The 21,340-nt window shown below is 43.3% G+C and overlaps 1 long non-coding RNA gene across 1 annotated transcript in view; it reads right to left on the reverse strand.

The window, feature by feature from the left end:
• Positions 1-497: 497 nt before the first annotated feature.
• The window catches only part of LOC142475202 (uncharacterized), a 40,570-nt gene continuing 19,727 nt past the window's right edge, over positions 498-21,340 (reverse strand). Inside the window, exons 14-25 of the long non-coding RNA XR_012790785.1 lie at positions 20,264-20,359; positions 18,716-18,819; positions 17,374-17,484; positions 14,856-14,975; positions 13,740-13,835; positions 12,192-12,295; positions 10,850-10,960; positions 8,332-8,451; positions 7,216-7,311; positions 5,662-5,773; positions 1,570-1,687; positions 498-581 (exon numbers count right to left, since the gene is read on the reverse strand). This is a non-coding gene — a long non-coding RNA (uncharacterized LOC142475202). The remainder of the gene's footprint in view (positions 582-1,569; positions 1,688-5,661; positions 5,774-7,215; positions 7,312-8,331; positions 8,452-10,849; positions 10,961-12,191; positions 12,296-13,739; positions 13,836-14,855; positions 14,976-17,373; positions 17,485-18,715; positions 18,820-20,263; positions 20,360-21,340) is intronic.

Below are 21,340 nucleotides of genomic sequence, written 5' to 3' on the forward strand. Positions count from 1 at the left end.
AGGTGGAGATATTCTGTACTCTGCATGCCCATCCTGCATGCCCAGGACTCTGCATGCATGCCAGTGGCTGTGGGGTGTGTGTGTGTAGGTATGCCAAGTGTCAGTGTGCATAAGTAAGTGTGCTGTGTGTGTAAGTAAGTTTGCCTGTGTGGCAGGAGGTGTAGGGGGGTGGGGGGCGGGGGGCGGTTCAGCTGGAGGACTTTACCCAGCACAAAAGCACATAGATGCCTCTGATTATATCACCCCAAATGCTGATAATATCCTGCTGTAGATGCACTTTACAGAAGATGATACAGATGTCATCAGTGTTTGGTGGGTTCATTAAATCAATCCATCATATAATAGCCACACTGTGCATATGATGTACTGAATCAGTAACACCAATCACAGGAAGACATCTCCATGGTAGGGGTAGTGTTGAAGTTAACAAAATATGTCCAGCACTGTGGTGTGGAGCCCATACATAATAATTGTGCACATTACCAGAACAACATATTGTCAACTGCATGATCATTTTGCTGCTTGTAGTGTATACTCTTGTCCTGTGCAGTGTTGTAGTAGATCCGTCTCTTCGGTGTTCACTGCAATAAAAGTAAGACATTGCATTAATATTACAGAAGTTTGGGGGCTGAAATCCCACTATGCTAATGACAGTTTCCCTTTGCATAAGATTCTTGTGATTATATCTCAATGATGATCAATAACAACTACATCATAACACAGCTGCTCTATACAGAATATGTATTTGCCATCAATGGTCATGGAGGCAATATGTCTCACAATGTACATATATAGCAAGGATTATTTCTTCCTCTGGTGTATTATGATGGGAGGGTGAGATTCTGCATTATCAGCATCAGTAAATCTGTAGGAAACTGAGTGATATTCTATTTTTTAATGCAATATTAGGGTAAAATAAAGCTTGCTGTATCTATAGCCATGCTCTACCCATGATGTGCTGAATCAATGACTGCAGAGCGATTTAGAGTGGTAAACATGACTTGAACTCATCTCTGAATAGAGGGTAGCACAGTAGTGCAGAGTAGAAGGTGAATGTATCTCAAATGGAAACCCTTAGCAGCTGTGTGGGGAGTAGACAGTACAGACTGACCAAGTAAATAGTAAAAAGTAGTAACTTCAACATTACTTGGTTTTGTTCTCCACTCCTGTTTTTCTGGTCTTTAAATCACTAATACTGATGCCATATGTAACCTGTACTGAGAGTTATATACTCTACTGGCCTAGATCAAATTAAATGATGCAAACAGGATCCCTCCCACTCAAGATTCATATGATTGCACCACCTCAACCTTTCATAGCAATAACATAGAACTGCAGCAGTGCGCTACTGCACATGTTCTTGTTATGAATGGTAGTAGATGTGGTCCTTGGGTCAGTACTTCATACTGTAGCCACACTCTATTCATGATGTATTGAATCAACAAAAATCTGCATGGTACAGATCACAGGAAGGGGTGGAGTAGAGGTGAATATGTCCAATGCGAAACCCTTAGCAGCCGGATTTTTTGGAGTCAATAAAACGACAAATACTAAATGAGAAATATACACATTGCTTATCTGTCTCTGTGTAGTCATTTTCCTCCTCTTCAACTGTCCTTCAATTTTCTATTTTGCAAGAAAATGAACACATGGCTTCAATATTCACTTCTGTTCTGCAGTCTTTCCTCTTGAAATAAAAAAGTTAAGCATTGCATTATTATTATTATAATTATTATTGACGATACATACAATGAACCTTGCTCCAAACCATGTGATACAAAGCAAATCCACCTCCCTCCCACAGCTGTGCTCCTTCTAGAGCTTCTACCACACAAGTTATTCATGTCAGTGAAACTGTACTGCAGTCCCGGTCTGCACACAATCTACTGAATCAATGACATCACACTGTGTCACACAATGTCATGCTAACGACAGGAAACAATCTTTGTATATATCTTTGTATATATAATAATAATAATAATAATAATAATAATAAAAAAAATAAGACAGGACAGACACTCCTACATTGCAATCAATAGAAAATAACTGGGACAGGCACTTCAAGGATGCATACGGTCCCGGATAAACTGTAGCTACCTATACACGTGTGCCTTGTCTCTAGACTCTGCAAATATCTCTATTTATATACCACCCATTGTGTACTCAGCGCTTTACAAGAGAGACCAAAAAGTACAGGAAATTATTATACAATAAGTTCAACAAACAAAAACAGACAATAGGAAAGTAAATCCCTGTCCTGGGTAGTTTACAATCTAAGAGAAATGTAAGGAGACTTACAGAGAGACAACAGGTGGGGGAACAAGTGCAGTAGATGACAATGCTTGTCCTTAATGGTGGGTACTTGTAGTATAAAGCACTTCTTGGGAACAATAGTTAGTGACTGAATGAGTGACAGTAGCAACGAGTAAAAGCTATTGAAATGCTTCATTTAAGTTGTGAATTTTAAGGTTGATCTTAAATGTGGGTGGAAGAGGGTATGTTGGCATATACTGAGTGTGTGTGAGTTTCACAGGTAAATTGATGGGAAAGGGTTTCAGGCAAGAGAGCGAGTGCGCAGTAGAGGTGTAAGAAGTATAATGGAGACAGTTATTAGTAGAGCTTAGGAGACGAGGAAGGGCATAACGAGACCAAAGATGATATGTAGGAAGGAGCAGATGAATAGAGAATAGTGTTGGACTGGGTCCTCAACTATAAAAAAATGGGTAACGGGTACCCGGCCAAAATGAAAGGTTCTACCCGGTCGGGTACACGGTTTGGCACTTACCTTCCGGGTGGCGGTGACATCTAGGATCAGCAGCAGTCCTGTGACGGTGGCAGCATCTGTGGTGTCTTCAGCCGGCGGGGGAGCTGCAGGCTCACAGACACAGCTTACCTGCTTCGGTGCTGTGGAAGTGATTCCTGCAGCTCCCCCCGCCAGGTGAAGACACCTCTGATGCTGCCAACATCAGAGGACTGCTGCTGCTGATCCTAGATGTCTTAGGAAAGGTAAGTATAAAAGATTATTTCCAGCTGCCCTGACATTACCCGACGCCGGGTATTACCCGGCCAAGTCCACTTCTCAGTGGCCGGTTTCGAGTAATGTCCGGGTAGCTGGAAATGTGTTGGGTAACGCCGGGTACTCGGTACACCACTAATAGAGAACCTTAACAAAAAGGTAAGGAGGAGAACTTTGTAGGTGATCTGAAACTTGATGGGAAGCAAGGAGAGGGATTTAAGGAGGAGGAGGAGATGAGCAGATACTGTTGTGGGAGAAAGGGAAATTATTCAAGCAGCAGAGTTTTGGATAGATTGCAAATGAGAAAGTTGTGAAGCAGGGAGCCCTGTTAGCAGTATGTTAACCCATACGATAAGGGCATGCATTGGCGTTTTAGCAGTAGATTGACAGAGAAAAGGGCAAATCTTGGAAATATTACAGAGAAAGAATCGACAAACTTTAGCCAGTGTCGTGAATGAAGATGGAAAGGGAAGAGTCAAATGTTACTCCTAGGCAATGTGCTTTCATGACAGGATGATGGTAGTACTGTTTACTGCGATGGAGAAAGGTGATATTAGGCCAGATTTAGGGGGAAATATGAGGAGCTCAGTTTTAGACATTAGGTTTAAGGCAGAAGAGTGTCATCCATGGAGGATATAGCCAGGAGGCGACCCGAAACTAGGAACTAAATTGCAGGAGTGACGGTAGGGTGGATAGGTGTGTGTATCATCTGCATAGAGATGATATCAAGGGCCAAAATAGTTGATAAGGTCAACTAGTGATAGTATGTAGTGAGAGAGGTCCCAGAACAGAGTCCTGAGGTATACCAACAGACAAAACAACAGGAGACAAAGACACGTTAGCAACAGAGATGGAGAATGTGTGATGGAGAAGTATGATGAAAACCAGGATATAAGTTTGCTGCGGATACGAAGAAAGAGTTTAGAATATGAATGAGAAGAGTGATTGACAGTATCAAAAGCAGAAGAGAGATCAAGCAGGATTAGTAAGTAAAATGGACCTTGGGAATTTTCTTTATGTACATAATTGGTTACATTGGGAAAGGCAGATTGTGAAGGGCCCAGAGGAGCATGTGATTTAAGAATGTTGATCAAACGGGAGATCACAAGACGTTCTAGCAATTAGGAGGCAAATGGTACTGCACCGACACACTTTATTCGAGCAAATACCCAGTATGTACCTGGCAGATACCTGGAATGCGCCGCTCCTCACCTCTGACAAGCCCCGTTGTGTTTGCCTTCCCAGCCTGGGTTCATGCCTGGCTGACGGGCGGCTGATCTGTTAAATAATAATGATTCGGATTTAATAGGCTGCAATGCTTCGCGTGTCTACCAGATGGCATAAATTCATGAATTGTAATGCAGTTTATATATATATACTGTGCAGTATTGCAGCCAGCGGGAATAAAATGCTTCAATCCCTGCCTGGAAAATAACCCAATGCACTCGGGCAGAAAACAGTCACAAACCTCAATACACCCGGGTATACCCGAATTCGTGGGACTAGCCGAGCTCGAATAAAGTGTGTCGCCAGTGTAGGACGGATACAGGGCGATAGTTAGAAATTCACACAAGGTCAAGGTTATTTTTGAGAATAGGGGTGACCACTGCATGCTTAAAAGGAAGAGTTGAAAGAGCCAAAGGATATGGAGGAATTGAAGATGTGGGTGAGAGTGAGAATATAGGATTGAGAGGGCATGTGGTAGAGGGAGAAGAGAAGATCAGGTTCCAGCTTTGTGACAGGAGAAAAGGAGTCAAGAGTGCAATGAGATCTAGATAGAAAAAGAGAGAGGGGGAAGGGAGAGAACGAATCTACTTGTGGATGGCATCCACCTTGCCTCAAGTGAGCAAAGGCTTGAGGAGAAATAAAGGATGGATGTTAAGTGGGAGGAGAAAGTCAGTGGTGGGACTCAAATACATAGAAGACAGTGTGAATGAAATTGGAGTGTTGATGAGTGAGGAAAAAGTAGTGTTTGACCTTAAAAAAAGGAGCAGAGTTTTACAGAACAGGACAAAGGTTTAGTGTAGAAAATCAGACTGTGAGATTTCCTCCATAGGTGTTAAGAGCAGCAGTGTGATGTGATGAAGTGTGATGAGAGCGTGCTTGTGAATTAAACCAATGCATGGGTTAGGCTGCGTCTATAGTAAGCACGCAACAGAAGGCAAAGTTAGCGCATGCCTGTCGCTCCAGCAATCCCTGCACTGAGGTCCGAGGCGACGGGGAGGCCCTGCATCGCTCGCACGCACTGTGGACGACCAAGCGTGTGCCCATGATAATCACGGCCTTAGAGGGATGAGTGTGTCAGAGCCTAGAAGGGGCATATAGATGATGGAGGAGGAGGGAGGAGGAGATGATAGCATTGTAAGAGTTAACAAGATAGTTAGTTTAAGCAGAAAGTGAGGAGAGGTTAGAGATAAGGGTAGATGTCAGAGGAGAGAGTTCAATTAAGCTGAGGTATCGAGTAGGACAGGGGTGAGGGGAATGAGAAGTGGTGGACATTCCAGAGGGCACGTGAGAAGGGAAGAGTAAAGTGAGACAAGGAATGTGGATTACATAAGATGGGTTAATACGCTTAGCAGGGAGGTGGAGAGAGAGGCAAGAGGCAGAGGGTGGTGTAGGGGTAGAGGAAGAGATGTTGCATGTACCTTGTCAGAACATTAAAGAACGTCAATTCACACTGGTGCAGAGTTGATGATGAAATGCTGAATCCAGTTCACGTCCAATTCAATTTTAACAGAACTTTTTCATTCTTCATTACTGCAAAAAAAAAAGTAAAAAACAATGCATTACTATTTTCAAAATGGATTGAATTCCCCCACCAATGACTATGTGTTACCAATATATCCCTCTCAGTCCCACTGCAGCACATACTGTACCAGTGTGAAAGTAAGAAGGTACACAGTACCGGTAAAACAATACGTGCCGGTACTATGCACCATATGAATTATAAGGGGATGTAAATCTCCCAGTCTCTCTCCATATCCGCAACAGAGCGGGCTCCGGTCAGTGGCATGGATGCCCATATATGGGTATGCTCATATTTGGGCATCCCATGTCACTGACCGGAGCCGGCTCTGAGTATAGGGATATATGCGGAGACGCAGAGGTGCAAGGAAATGGGAGGAGGCACGGTGAGAAACAGGGAGAGACCACAGGAAGATAGAGGGCAACAACTTCCACAAGGTACTTGTATGGGTATAATTGTTTGTATTTTGTGCAGAGGGGGTAATTTCAGATAAAATACAATTCTCCACCCTCTACGAAACAATTCCACTTTGTTCAGTAAGCCAGAAAGTCTTGGTCCCATGTGGACTGAATTTAATGCAAATAAGGTCCTTAATACACAAGTAAAGAATAAAGTTACTTATTCTCTACTGTAAGAAGTGCCACATTGCCCACTATTTGGGTCCTGTGCCCAGATTGTGACCATGCATGGCAGAGGTGAGATTCCCCCAACTCCAATTTGCTACACTCTCCAAGAGAGATAATTGTGATCAGAGGTGGAACTAGGGGAGGGTGTGAGCAGGGTCACTGCCCAGGGAGTAACCTGACTGGGGGCACGGAAATCTCATTTAGTGCATATGTTGCGGCACTGCATTGATTGACCGGTCAATCTGCACTGCTGCCTGTCACAGTGACATCCTGATCGGGCACTGTGATCAGCTATAGCACTGACCCAGGTGAGATAGTTCAGCACTTTACAAGGAGGGAACAGATGTTGTGGGTGACAGATGCTGGAGGTAGGCCAAGACTGTTGGCCAGAGTAACGTGGAGACTTACTGCACTCTGCATGCCCATCCTCTCCCTGACATCAGGGGAAGGAAGTGGCCCTGGGGTGTGTGTAGGTATGCCAGATGTCAGTGTATGCATAAGTAAGTATGCCTGTGTAGTGGGAGGTGTAGGGGCGTTAAGCTGGAGGACTTAAAACAGGCACAAAAGCACATAGATACCTCTGATTATACCGCACCAAATGCTGATAATATCATGCTGTAGCTGCACTTTACAGAAGATGATGCAGATGTCATCATTGGTTGGTGGGTTCATTAAATCAATCCATCATATCATAACCACACTGTGCATATGATGTACTGAATCAGTAACACCAGGAAGACATCTCCATGTTAGGAGTAGAGTTGAAGTTAACAGAATATGTCCAGCACTGTGGTGTGTAGCCCATAAATAATAATTGTGCACATTACCAGAACAACATACTGTCAACGGCAAGATCATTTTGCTGCTTGTAGCGTATGCTCATCCTGTACAGTGTTGTAGTAGATCCGTCTCTTCAGTGTTCACTGCAACAAAAGTAAGACATTGCATTAATATTACAGACGTTTGGGGGCTGAAATCTCACTTCGCTGCGGACAATTTCCCTTTGCATAAGATTCTTGTGATTATGTCAATGATGATCAATAACTGCATCATAACACAGCCGCTCTATACAGAAGATGTACTTGCTCTCATTGGTCATGGAGGTAATACGTCACACAATGTACAGATATAGCAAGGATTATTTCTCCCACTTGTGCATTATGGCATTATGATGGGAAATGTTGTGAGATTCTGCATTATCAGCATCACTGAATCTTTTGGAAATTAAGTGATATTCTATGTTTTAATGCAATATTATGGATGATCAGCCGGTAAAATAATAATAGCTTGCTGCATCTGTAGCCATGCTCTACCCATGATGTGCTGAACCAATGACTGCAGAGAGATTCAGAGTGGTAAACATGACTGGAACGCATCTCTGAATAATGGGCAGCAAAGCAGTGCAGAATAGGAGGTGAAAGTATTTAAAATGGAAGATCCTTAGCAGCTGTGTGGAGAGTAGACAGTACAGACTGACCAAGTAAATGGTAAAAGGAGTAACTTCAACATTACTTGGCTTTGTTCTCCACATTGAAGCTTTCCTCCTCTTTAAATCACTAATACTGATGCCATGTGTAACCTGTACTGAGAGTTATATAATCTACTGGCCTAGATGAAACCATATGATGCAAACAGGATCCATCCCACTCCAGATTCATAGAATTGAACCACCTCAACCTTTCATAACAATCACATAGAACTGCAGCTGTGCGCTACTGCACATGTTCTTGTTATGAATGGTAGTAGATGTGGTCCTTGGGTCTTTACTTCATACTGTAGCCACCCTCTACTCATGATGTATTGAATCAACGAAAACTTGCATGGTTCAGATCACAGGAAGGGGTAGAGTAGAGATGAAAATATTCAATGTGAAACCCGTAGCAGCCGGATTGTGTGGAGTCAATAAAACGACAAATACTAAATGGTAAATGAGAAATATACACATTGCTTATCTGTCTCTGTGTAGTAATTTTCCTTCTCTTCAACTGTCCTTCAAATTTTCTCTTTTGCAAGAAAAGGAACACATGGCTTCAATATTCACTTCTGTTCTGCAGTCATCCCTCCTGAAATAAAAGTTAAGCATTGCATTGTTATTATGATAATACATACAATAAACCTTGCTCCAAACCATTTGATGCAAAGCAAATCCACCTCCCACCCACAGCTGTGCTCCTTCTAGAGCATGCATGTCAAACTCCAGTCCTCGAGGGTCCCAAACAGGCCAGGTTTTCAGTAGGGATATCCTGAAAACCTGGCCTGTTTGCTGCCCTCAAGGACTGGAGTTTGACATCCTTGTTCTTGAGCTTCTACCACGCAAGTCATCCATGTGAGTGACACTGTACTGCAGTCCTGGTCTGCACACAATCTACTGAATCAATGACATCACACTGTAAAGGCAATCTACAAGATGTATTAGTTGTCCACACTTCCGAAATGTTACTTTTATGTCCAAATCACTTATTCCCATGACCTGATATTTGTATTTGTTATTTATAGGATTGTCACAAAGAGTTGATGAGGTCACCAAATGATAGTATGTAGAGAGAAAGAGAGATCTCAGAACAGAGCCCTGATGTATACCCACAGACAGATCAATAGAAGACGAAGACATGTTAGCAACAGAGATGGAGAATGTGTGACAGGAAAGTTATGATGAAAACCAGGATAGAACTGTGTTACGGATACCAAGAGAGAGTTTAGAATATGAAGGAGGAGAGTGATTGAGAGCATCAAACGCAGCAGATAGATCAAGTAGGATTAGTAGGGAAAAGTGACCTTGGGAATTTGCTTTAAGCACAGTCTGTAGAACGAGCTGTACGAAAGGCAGGTTGTAAAGGATCCAGGAGGGAATGTGATTTAAGAATGTTGACATTCTAGCAATTAGGAGACAAACAGCAGGAGGGATACAGGGCGGTAGTTAGTAAGGCACATAGGGTGTAGGTTGTTTCTGAGAAAAGGGTGACCACTACAGGCTTAAAGTAAGAGGGTAAAGAGCCAGAGAATAGGGAGGAATTGAAGATGTGGGTGAGAGTGGGGACTAAGAGATGCAGTAAGGTGTGAGGGGATACGATCTAGAGGGCATGTGGTAGAGGGAGAAGAGAAGATGATTAGCTTCCAGCTCTGTAAGAGAAGAAAAGGAGTCAAATGCAGAAGGAGAATTAGGTAGAAGGAGAGAAGGGGGAAGGGACAGAAGGAATCTCCTTGTGGGTGGCATCCACCTTGCCTCTGAAGTAGTCAAATGCTTGAGGAGAAGTGAAGGAAGGATGGCAAGTGTGAGGAGAAGGTTAGTGGAGGGAGTCAAATACAGGGAAAAAAAGACAGCGTAAATTAAATTTGAGTGTTGATGAATGTGAAAAAAAAGTAGTGTGGTTTGGCCCCAGAGAGCAGCTTTATACAGGACTGGAGACATTTTTACTGTAGAAAAATCAAATATCAATTGTGTGATTTCCTTCATAGGCATTAAGAACAGCGAGTGGAAGTGTGATGAACATGTTTGGGAATTTAGCCAAGGGTGTGGGCTAGAGGGACAAGTGTGTCAGAGCCTAGAGGGGGCATATAGATAGGAGGATAGCATTGTAAGAGTTAATAAGATTGTTAGTTTAAGCGGAAAGAGAGAGAGAGCAGAGAGGTTAGAGTAGATGTCAGAGGAGAGTTTAATTAAGCAGAGGCAAATCAGTGGGACAGGTAAGATGGGGTGAGGGGAATGACTGATTGTGAATGATGAGAGCAGAAGAGGTCATGTACAACTAGAGCCTTGTTAGTCAGAGAACGGACATTCCAGATGGCATAGGAGAAGGGAAGAGAAAAGTAAGGAAAGGAATGTGGATTACATTAGATAGGTTAACACTCTTAGCAGGGAGGCAGAGGCAGGGAGGCCCGATGTGTATATGAGCAGGTTCAAGATTATAAGAGATATCCCACACATCAGCAAACATAGAAGGAGACACAGAGATAGGTGTAGAGAGAGACAGAGATAGCTCTATGTAGAGAGAGAGGGACGTAGAGAGAATGAGACAGATAGGCGCAGAGAGAGGGGGCGCAGAGAGAGGAGGCGCCAAAAGAGGGGGCGCAGAGAGAGGGGGCACAGAGAATAGGATATTAAAGAGTGCTTTTCATTGAGCAGTGCAGAAATAGCTGCAATAGAGGTCTGTACAAATGGTGCAGTGTGTAGACACATGCAAAGGTAGGGGAAGGAAAGAGGAGAACATGTGGATAAAAGCAGGAGTGTGGAAGTTAGAGAAATTAGAAAAGTTTAACAGAGGAGTGAGGAAACAGCAAGCAGAAAGAACAAGAGAGAGGTTACATTGGGATGACGTTCTGTGGTAAAGAGAAAATGCTAGGAGAGAGCTTTCAAATATTAGAGGACATGAATTGAGGGAGCAAATGTATAAATCAAAACCTGAGGGGGAGGTATAGCACGAAAGCTTGCACAGCAGATTATAGTCTTAATGTTGCGTGTACCTGTCAGGGTATTCAAGAAGTTAAATTCTCACAAGTGCAGAGTTCATGATGAAATGCTGAATCTAGTCCCCCTCCAATTTAATTTTAATATAACTTTTCCATTCTTCATTACTGCAAAAAGCAAACAAAACAAAACCACATTGCATTACTATTTTCAAAATGCATTGAATGGCATATTCAACAGTGACTGTGTGATGCCAATATTCCCCACTCACTCGTAGTGAAGCACATATTGTACTAGTGTTGAAAGTAGGCCGGTAGAGTCAGGTACGCAGTACTGATAAAACAATAAGTGCCCGTCGTAAGTACCAGCTCCGCAACAGTGCGGGCATCACATTAGTGACGTGGATGAACATATATGGATAAGCCCATATTAAGGCATCACGTGACCAGAGCCGTCACTGACTGGGTATACGTAAAGACGCAGGGAGATGCAAGGAAAGGGAGGGAGAGAGACAGGGAGAAGATGTGAAACGGAGGAAGGCACGGATGGAGGGAGTTCTTCCGAGCTTCTGCGGGCCTCTCTCTTTCACTGGTGCATGCCGGGAGCTGGTCCCAACATCCACAAAGTATGTGTGTATTATTGGTTGTATTTTATGGGGGTAGGAGGGTAGTGTGTATATTGTGTGTGTGGGAGTATTATATTGTGTGTAGAGGTGCAGAGGAGAGTACTAGATTGTGTATCTTGTGTAAGGGTGTTGTGTATATTGTGTTTGGAGCTATAATATTATTGGGGAGATTAGTATTGAGGAGGTATTATAGTGTGTATTGTGGGGAGTATTAGTGTGTGTATTGTTTGTGGGTGACAGATGCTGGGGGTATGCAGCAATCCCTGCACTGAGGTCCGAGGCGGCTCTGCATCGCTCGCACACACTGTGGATGACCAAGCATGTGCCCATGATAATCATGGCCTTAGAGGGATGAGTGGGTCAGAGCCTAGAAGGGGCATATATATGATGGCGGAGGGAGGAGGAGGAGGGAGGAGGAGGAGATGATAGCATTGTAAAAGTTAACAAGATAGTTAGTTTAAGCAGAAAGTGAGGAGAGGTTAGAGATAAGGGTAGATGTCAGAGGAGAGAGTTCAATTAAGCTGAGGTATCGAGTAGGACAGGGGTGAGGGGAATGAGAGGTGGTGGATGATGAGAGCAGAAGAGGTCATGTACAAATAGACCTTGTTAGTCAGAGAGCAGTCATTCCAGAGGGCACGTGAGAAGTGAAGAGTAAAGTGAGACATGGAATGTGGATTACATTAGATGGGTTAATACACTTAGCAGGGAGGTGGAGAGAGAGAGGCAAGAGGCAGAGAGTGGTGCAGGGGTTGAGGAAGAGATGTTGCATGTACCTTATCAGAACATTAAAGAACATCAATTCACACTGGTGCAGAGTTGATGATGAATCCAGTTCACCTCCAATTCAATTTTAACAGAAATGTTTCATTCTTCATTACTGAAAAAAAAGAAAAGTAAAAAACATTTCATTACTATTTTCAAAATGGATTGAATTCCCCCAACAATGACTATGTGTTACCAATATATCCCTCTCAGTCCCACTGCAGCATATACTGTACCAGTGTGAAAGTAGGAAGGTACACAGTACCGGTAAAACAATACGTGCCGGTACTATGCACCATATGAATTATAAGGGGATGTAAATCTCCCAGTCTCTCTCCATATCCGCAACAGAGCGGGCTCCGGTCAGTGGCATGGATGCCCATATATGGGTATGCTCATATTTGGGCATCCCATGTCACTGACCGGAGCCGGCTCTGAGTATAGGAATATATGCGGAGACGCAGAGGTGCAAGGAAATGGGAGGAGGCACGGTGAGAAACAGGGAGAGACCACAGGAAGATAGAGGGCAACAACTTCCACAAGGTACTTGTATGGGTATAATTGTTTGTATTTTGTACAGAGGGGGTAATTTCAGATAAAATACAATTCTCCACCCTCTACGAAACAATTCCACTTTGTTCAGTAAGCCAGAAAGTCTTGGTCCCATGTGGACTGAATTTAATGCAAATAAGGTCCTTAATACACAAGTAAAGAATAAAGTTACTTATTCTCTACTGTAAGAAGTGCCACATTGCCCACTATTTGGGTCCTGTGCCCAGATTGTGACCATGCATGGCAGAGGTGAGATTCCCCCAACTCCAATTTGCTACACTCTCCAAGAGAGATAATTGTGATCAGAGGTGGAACTAGGGGAGGGTGTGAGCAGGGTCACTGCCCAGGGAGTAACCTGACTGGGGGCACGGAAATCTCATTTAGTGCATATGTTGCGGCACTGCATTGATTGACCGGTCAATCTGCACTGCTGCCTGTCACAGTGACATCCTGATCGGGCACTGTGATCAGCTATAGCACTGACCCAGGTGAGATAGTTCAGCACTTTACAAGGAGGGAACAGATGTTGTGGGTGACAGATGCTGGAGGTAGGCCAAGACTGTTGGCCAGAGTAACGTGGAGACTTACTGCACTCTGCATGCCCATCCTCTCCCTGACATCAGGGGAAGGAAGTGGCCCTGGGGTGTGTGTAGGTATGCCAGATGTCAGTGTATGCATAAGTAAGTATGCCTGTGTAGTGGGAGGTGTAGGGGCGTTAAGCTGGAGGACTTAAAACAGGCACAAAAGCACATAGATACCTCTGATTATACCGCACCAAATGCTGATAATATCATGCTGTAGCTGCACTTTACAGAAGATGATGCAGATGTCATCATTGGTTGGTGGGTTCATTAAATCAATCCATCATATCATAACCACACTGTGCATATGATGTACTGAATCAGTAACACCGGGAAGACATCTCCATGTTAGGAGTAGAGTTGAAGTTAACAGAATATGTCCAGCACTGTGGTGTGTAGCCCATAAATAATAATTGTGCACATTACCAGAACAACATACTGTCAACGGCAAGATCATTTTGCTGCTTGTAGCGTATGCTCATCCTGTACAGTGTTGTAGTAGATCCGTCTCTTCAGTGTTCACTGCAACAAAAGTAAGACATTGCATTAATATTACAGACGTTTGGGGGCTGAAATCTCACTTCGCTGCGGACAATTTCCCTTTGCATAAGATTCTTGTGATTATGTCAATGATGATCAATAACTGCATCATAACACAGCCGCTCTATACAGAAGATGTACTTGCTCTCATTGGTCATGGAGGTAATACGTCACACAATGTACAGATATAGCAAGGATTATTTCTCCCACTTGTGCATTATGGCATTATGATGGGAAATGTTGTGAGATTCTGCATTATCAGCATCACTGAATCTTTTGGAAATTAAGTGATATTCTATGTTTTAATGCAATATTATGGATGATCAGCCGGTAAAATAATAATAGCTTGCTGCATCTGTAGCCATGCTCTACCCATGATGTGCTGAACCAATGACTGCAGAGAGATTCAGAGTGCTAAACATGACTGGAACGCATCTCTGAATAATGGGCAGCAAAGCAGTGCAGAATAGGAGGTGAAAGTATTTAAAATGGAAGATCCTTAGCAGCTGTGTGGAGAGTAGACAGTACAGACTGACCAAGTAAATGGTAAAAGGAGTAACTTCAACATTACTTGGCTTTGTTCTCCACATTGAAGCTTTCCTCCTCTTTAAATCACTAATACTGATGCCATGTGTAACCTGTACTGAGAGTTATATAATCTACTGGCCTAGATGAAACCATATGATGCAAACAGGATCCATCCCACTCCAGATTCATAGAATTGAACCACCTCAACCTTTCATAACAATCACATAGAACTGCAGCTGTGCGCTACTGCACATGTTCTTGTTATGAATGGTAGTAGATGTGGTCCTTGGGTCTTTACTTCATACTGTAGCCACCCTCTACTCATGATGTATTGAATCAACGAAAACTTGCATGGTTCAGATCACAGGAAGGGGTAGAGTAGAGATGAAAATATTCAATGTGAAACCCGTAGCAGCCGGATTGTGTGGAGTCAATAAAACGACAAATACTAAATGGTAAATGAGAAATATACACATTGCTTATCTGTCTCTGTGTAGTAATTTTCCTTCTCTTCAACTGTCCTTCAAATTTTCTCTTTTGCAAGAAAAGGAACACATGGCTTCAATATTCACTTCTGTTCTGCAGTCATCCCTCCTGAAATAAAAGTTAAGCATTGCATTGTTATTATGATAATACATACAATAAACCTTGCTCCAAACCATTTGATGCAAAGCAAATCCACCTCCCACCCACAGCTGTGCTCCTTCTAGAGCATGCATGTCAAACTCCAGTCCTCGAGGGTCCCAAACAGGCCAGGTTTTCAGTAGGGATATCCTGAAAACCTGGCCTGTTTGCTGCCCTCAAGGACTGGAGTTTGACATCCTTGTTCTTGAGCTTCTACCACGCAAGTCATCCATGTGAGTGACACTGTACTGCAGTCCTGGTCTGCACACAATCTACTGAATCAATGACATCACACTGTAAAGGCAATCTACAAGATGTATTAGTTGTCCACACTTCCGAAATGTTACTTTTATGTCCAAATCACTTATTCCCATGACCTGATATTTGTATTTGTTATTTATAGGATTGTCACAAAGAGTTGATGAGGTCACCAAATGATAGTATGTAGAGAGAAAGAGAGATCTCAGAACAGAGCCCTGATGTATACCCACAGACAGATCAATAGAAGACGAAGACATGTTAGCAACAGAGATGGAGAATGTGTGACAGGAAAGTTATGATGAAAACCAGGATAGAACTGTGTTACGGATACCAAGAGAGAGTTTAGAATATGAAGGAGGAGAGTGATTGAGAGCATCAAACGCAGCAGATAGATCAAGTAGGATTAGTAGGGAAAAGTGACCTTGGGAATTTGCTTTAAGCACAGTCTGTAGAACGAGCTGTACGAAAGGCAGGTTGTAAAGGATCCAGGAGGGAATGTGATTTAAGAATGTTGACATTCTAGCAATTAGGAGACAAACAGCAGGAGGGATACAGGGCGGTAGTTAGTAAGGCACATAGGGTGTAGGTTGTTTCTGAGAAAAGGGTGACCACTACAGGCTTAAAGTAAGAGGGTAAAGAGCCAGAGAATAGGGAGGAATTGAAGATGTGGGTGAGAGTGGGGACTAAGAGATGCAGTAAGGTGTGAGGGGATACGATCTAGAGGGCATGTGGTAGAGGGAGAAGAGAAGATGATTAGCTTCCAGCTCTGTAAGAGAAGAAAAGGAGTCAAATGCAGAAGGAGAATTAGGTAGAAGGAGAGAAGGGGGAAGGGACAGAAGGAATCTCCTTGTGGGTGGCATCCACCTTGCCTCTGAAGTAGTCAAATGCTTGAGGAGAAGTGAAGGAAGGATGGCAAGTGTGAGGAGAAGGTTAGTGGAGGGAGTCAAATACAGGGAAAAAAAGACAGCGTAAATTAAATTTGAGTGTTGATGAATGTGAAAAAAAAGTAGTGTGGTTTGGCCCCAGAGAGCAGCTTTATACAGGACTGGAGACATTTTTACTGTAGAAAAATCAAATATCAATTGTGTGATTTCCTTCATAGGCATTAAGAACAGCGAGTGGAAGTGTGATGAACATGTTTGGGAATTTAGCCAAGGGTGTGGGCTAGAGGGACAAGTGTGTCAGAGCCTAGAGGGGGCATATAGATAGGAGGATAGCATTGTAAGAGTTAATAAGATTGTTAGTTTAAGCGGAAAGAGAGAGAGAGCAGAGAGGTTAGAGTAGATGTCAGAGGAGAGTTTAATTAAGCAGAGGCAAATCAGTGGGACAGGTAAGATGGGGTGAGGGGAATGACTGATTGTGAATGATGAGAGCAGAAGAGGTCATGTACAACTAGAGCCTTGTTAGTCAGAGAACGGACATTCCAGATGGCATAGGAGAAGGGAAGAGAAAAGTAAGGAAAGGAATGTGGATTACATTAGATAGGTTAACACTCTTAGCAGGGAGGCAGAGGCAGGGAGGCCCGATGTGTATATGAGCAGGTTCAAGATTATAAGAGATATCCCACACATCAGCAAACATAGAAGGAGACACAGAGATAGGTGTAGAGAGAGACAGAGATAGCTCTATGTAGAGAGAGAGGGACGTAGAGAGAATGAGACAGATAGGCGCAGAGAGAGGGGGCGCAGAGAGAGGAGGCGCCAAAAGAGGGGGCGCAGAGAGAGGGGGCACAGAGAATAGGATATTAAAGAGTGCTTTTCATTGAGCAGTGCAGAAATAGCTGCAATAGAGGTCTGTACAAATGGTGCAGTGTGTAGACACATGCAAAGGTAGGGGAAGGAAAGAGGAGAACATGTGGATAAAAGCAGGAGTGTGGAAGTTAGAGAAATTAGAAAAGTTTAACAGAGGAGTGAGGAAACAGCAAGCAGAAAGAACAAGAGAGAGGTTACATTGGGATGACGTTCTGTGGTAAAGAGAAAATGCTAGGAGAGAGCTTTCAAATATTAGAGGACATGAATTGAGGGAGCAAATGTATAAATCAAAACCTGAGGGGGAGGTATAGCACGAAAGCTTGCACAGCAGATTATAGTCTTAATGTTGCGTGTACCTGTCAGGGTATTCAAGAAGTTAAATTCTCACAAGTGCAGAGTTCATGATGAAATGCTGAATCTAGTCCCCCTCCAATTTAATTTTAATATAACTTTTCCATTCTTCATTACTGCAAAAAGCAAACAAAACAAAACCACATTGCATTACTATTTTCAAAATGGATTGAATGGCATATTCAACAGTGACTGTGTGATGCCAATATTCCCCACTCACTCGTAGTGAAGCACATATTGTACTAGTGTTGAAAGTAGGCCGGTAGAGTCAGGTACGCAGTACTGATAAAACAATAAGTGCCCGTCGTAAGTACCAGCTCCGCAACAGTGCGGGCATCACATTAGTGACGTGGATGAACATATATGGATAAGCCCATATTAAGGCATCACGTGACCAGAGCCGTCACTGACTGGGTATACGTAAAGACGCAGGGAGATGCAAGGAAAGGGAGGGAGAGAGACAGGGAGAAGATGTGAAACGGAGGAAGGCACGGATGGAGGGAGTTCTTCCGAGCTTCTGCGGGCCTCTCTCTTTCACTGGTGCATGCCGGGAGCTGGTCCCAACATCCACAAAGTATGTGTGTATTATTGGTTGTATTTTATGGGGGTAGGAGGGTAGTGTGTATATTGTGTGTGTGGGAGTATTATATTGTGTGTAGAGGTGCAGAGGAGAGTACTAGATTGTGTATCTTGTGTAAGGGTGTTGTGTATATTGTGTTTGGAGCTATAATATTATTGGGGAGATTAGTATTGAGGAGGTATTATAGTGTGTATTGTGGGGAGTATTAGTGTGTGTATTGTTTGTGGGTGACAGATGCTGGGGGTATGCAGCAATCCCTGCACTGAGGTCCGAGGCGGCTCTGCATCGCTCGCACACACTGTGGATGACCAAGCATGTGCCCATGATAATCATGGCCTTAGAGGGATGAGTGGGTCAGAGCCTAGAAGGGGCATATATATGATGGCGGAGGGAGGAGGAGGAGGGAGGAGGAGGAGATGATAGCATTGTAAAAGTTAACAAGATAGTTAGTTTAAGCAGAAAGTGAGGAGAGGTTAGAGATAAGGGTAGATGTCAGAGGAGAGAGTTCAATTAAGCTGAGGTATCGAGTAGGACAGGGGTGAGGGGAATGAGAGGTGGTGGATGATGAGAGCAGAAGAGGTCATGTACAAATAGACCTTGTTAGTCAGAGAGCAGTCATTCCAGAGGGCACGTGAGAAGTGAAGAGTAAAGTGAGACATGGAATGTGGATTACATTAGATGGGTTAATACACTTAGCAGGGAGGTGGAGAGAGAGAGGCAAGAGGCAGAGAGTGGTGCAGGGGTTGAGGAAGAGATGTTGCATGTACCTTATCAGAACATTAAAGAACATCAATTCACACTGGTGCAGAGTTGATGATGAATCCAGTTCACCTCCAATTCAATTTTAACAGAAATGTTTCATTCTTCATTACTGAAAAAAAAGAAAAGTAAAAAACATTTCATTACTATTTTCAAAATGGATTGAATTCCCCCAACAATGACTATGTGTTACCAATATATCCCTCTCAGTCCCACTGCAGCATATACTGTACCAGTGTGAAAGTAGGAAGGTACACAGTACCGGTAAAACAATACGTGCCGGTACTATGCACCATATGAATTATAAGGGGATGTAAATCTCCCAGTCTCTCTCCATATCCGCAACAGAGCGGGCTCCGGTCAGTGGCATGGATGCCCATATATGGGTATGCTCATATTTGGGCATCCCATGTCACTGACCGGAGCCGGCTCTGAGTATAGGAATATATGCGGAGACGCAGAGGTGCAAGGAAATGGGAGGAGGCACGGTGAGAAACAGGGAGAGACCACAGGAAGATAGAGGGCAACAACTTCCACAAGGTACTTGTATGGGTATAATTGTTTGTATTTTGTACAGAGGGGGTAATTTCAGATAAAATACAATTCTCCACCCTCTACGAAACAATTCCACTTTGTTCAGTAAGCCAGAAAGTCTTGGTCCCATGTGGACTGAATTTAATGCAAATAAGGTCCTTAATACACAAGTAAAGAATAAAGTTACTTATTCTCTACTGTAAGAAGTGCCACATTGCCCACTATTTGGGTCCTGTGCCCAGATTGTGACCATGCATGGCAGAGGTGAGATTCCCCCAACTCCAATTTGCTACACTCTCCAAGAGAGATAATTGTGATCAGAGGTGGAACTAGGGGAGGGTGTGAGCAGGGTCACTGCCCAGGGAGTAACCTGACTGGGGGCACGGAAATCTCATTTAGTGCATATGTTGCGGCACTGCATTGATTGACCGGTCAATCTGCACTGCTGCCTGTCACAGTGACATCCTGATCGGGCACTGTGATCAGCTATAGCACTGACCCAGGTGAGATAGTTCAGCACTTTACAAGGAGGGAACAGATGTTGTGGGTGACAGATGCTGGAGGTAGGCCAAGACTGTTGGCCAGAGTAACGTGGAGACTTACTGCACTCTGCATGCCCATCCTCTCCCTGACATCAGGGGAAGGAAGTGGCCCTGGGGTGTGTGTAGGTATGCCAGATGTCAGTGTATGCATAAGTAAGTATGCCTGTGTAGTGGGAGGTGTAGGGGCGTTAAGCTGGAGGACTTAAAACAGGCACAAAAGCACATAGATACCTCTGATTATACCGCACCAAATGCTGATAATATCATGCTGTAGCTGCACTTTACAGAAGATGATGCAGATGTCATCATTGGTTGGTGGGTTCATTAAATCAATCCATCATATCATAACCACACTGTGCATATGATGTACTGAATCAGTAACACCAGGAAGACATCTCCATGTTAGGAGTAGAGTTGAAGTTAACAGAATATGTCCAGCACTGTGGTGTGTAGCCCATAAATAATAATTGTGCACATTACCAGAACAACATACTGTCAACGGCAAGATCATTTTGCTGCTTGTAGCGTATGCTCATCCTGTACAGTGTTGTAGTAGATCCGTCTCTTCAGTGTTCACTGCAACAAAAGTAAGACATTGCATTAATATTACAGACGTTTGGGGGCTGAAATCTCACTTCGCTGCGGACAATTTCCCTTTGCATAAGATTCTTGTGATTATGTCAATGATGATCAATAACTGCATCATAACACAGCCGCTCTATACAGAAGATGTACTTGCTCTCATTGGTCATGGAGGTAATACGTCACACAATGTACAGATATAGCAAGGATTATTTCTCCCACTTGTGCATTATGGCATTATGATGGGAAATGTTGTGAGATTCTGCATTATCAGCATCACTGAATCTTTTGGAAATTAAGTGATATTCTATGTTTTAATGCAATATTATGGATGATCAGCCGGTAAAATAATAATAGCTTGCTGCATCTGTAGCCATGCTCTACCCATGATGTGCTGAACCAATGACTGCAGAGAGATTCAGAGTGCTAAACATGACTGGAACGCATCTCTGAATAATGGGCAGCAAAGCAGTGCAGAATAGGAGGTGAAAGTATTTAAAATGGAAGATCCTTAGCAGCTGTGTGGAGAGTAGACAGTACAGACTGACCAAGTAAATGGTAAAAGGAGTAACTTCAACATTACTTGGCTTTGTTCTCCACATTGAAGCTTTCCTCCTCTTTAAATCACTAATACTGATGCCATGTGTAACCTGTACTGAGAGTTATATAATCTACTGGCCTAGATGAAACCATATGATGCAAACAGGATCCATCCCACTCCAGATTCATAGAATTGAACCACCTCAACCTTTCATAACAATCACATAGAACTGCAGCTGTGCGCTACTGCACATGTTCTTGTTATGAATGGTAGTAGATGTGGTCCTTGGGTCTTTACTTCATACTGTAGCCACCCTCTACTCATGATGTATTGAATCAACGAAAACTTGCATGGTTCAGATCACAGGAAGGGGTAGAGTAGAGATGAAAATATTCAATGTGAAACCCGTAGCAGCCGGATTGTGTGGAGTCAAT

Source organism: Ascaphus truei, unplaced genomic scaffold (assembly GCF_040206685.1).
Source record: "Ascaphus truei isolate aAscTru1 unplaced genomic scaffold, aAscTru1.hap1 HAP1_SCAFFOLD_1103, whole genome shotgun sequence".
NCBI classification, from domain to species: Eukaryota; Metazoa; Chordata; class Amphibia; order Anura; family Ascaphidae; genus Ascaphus; species Ascaphus truei.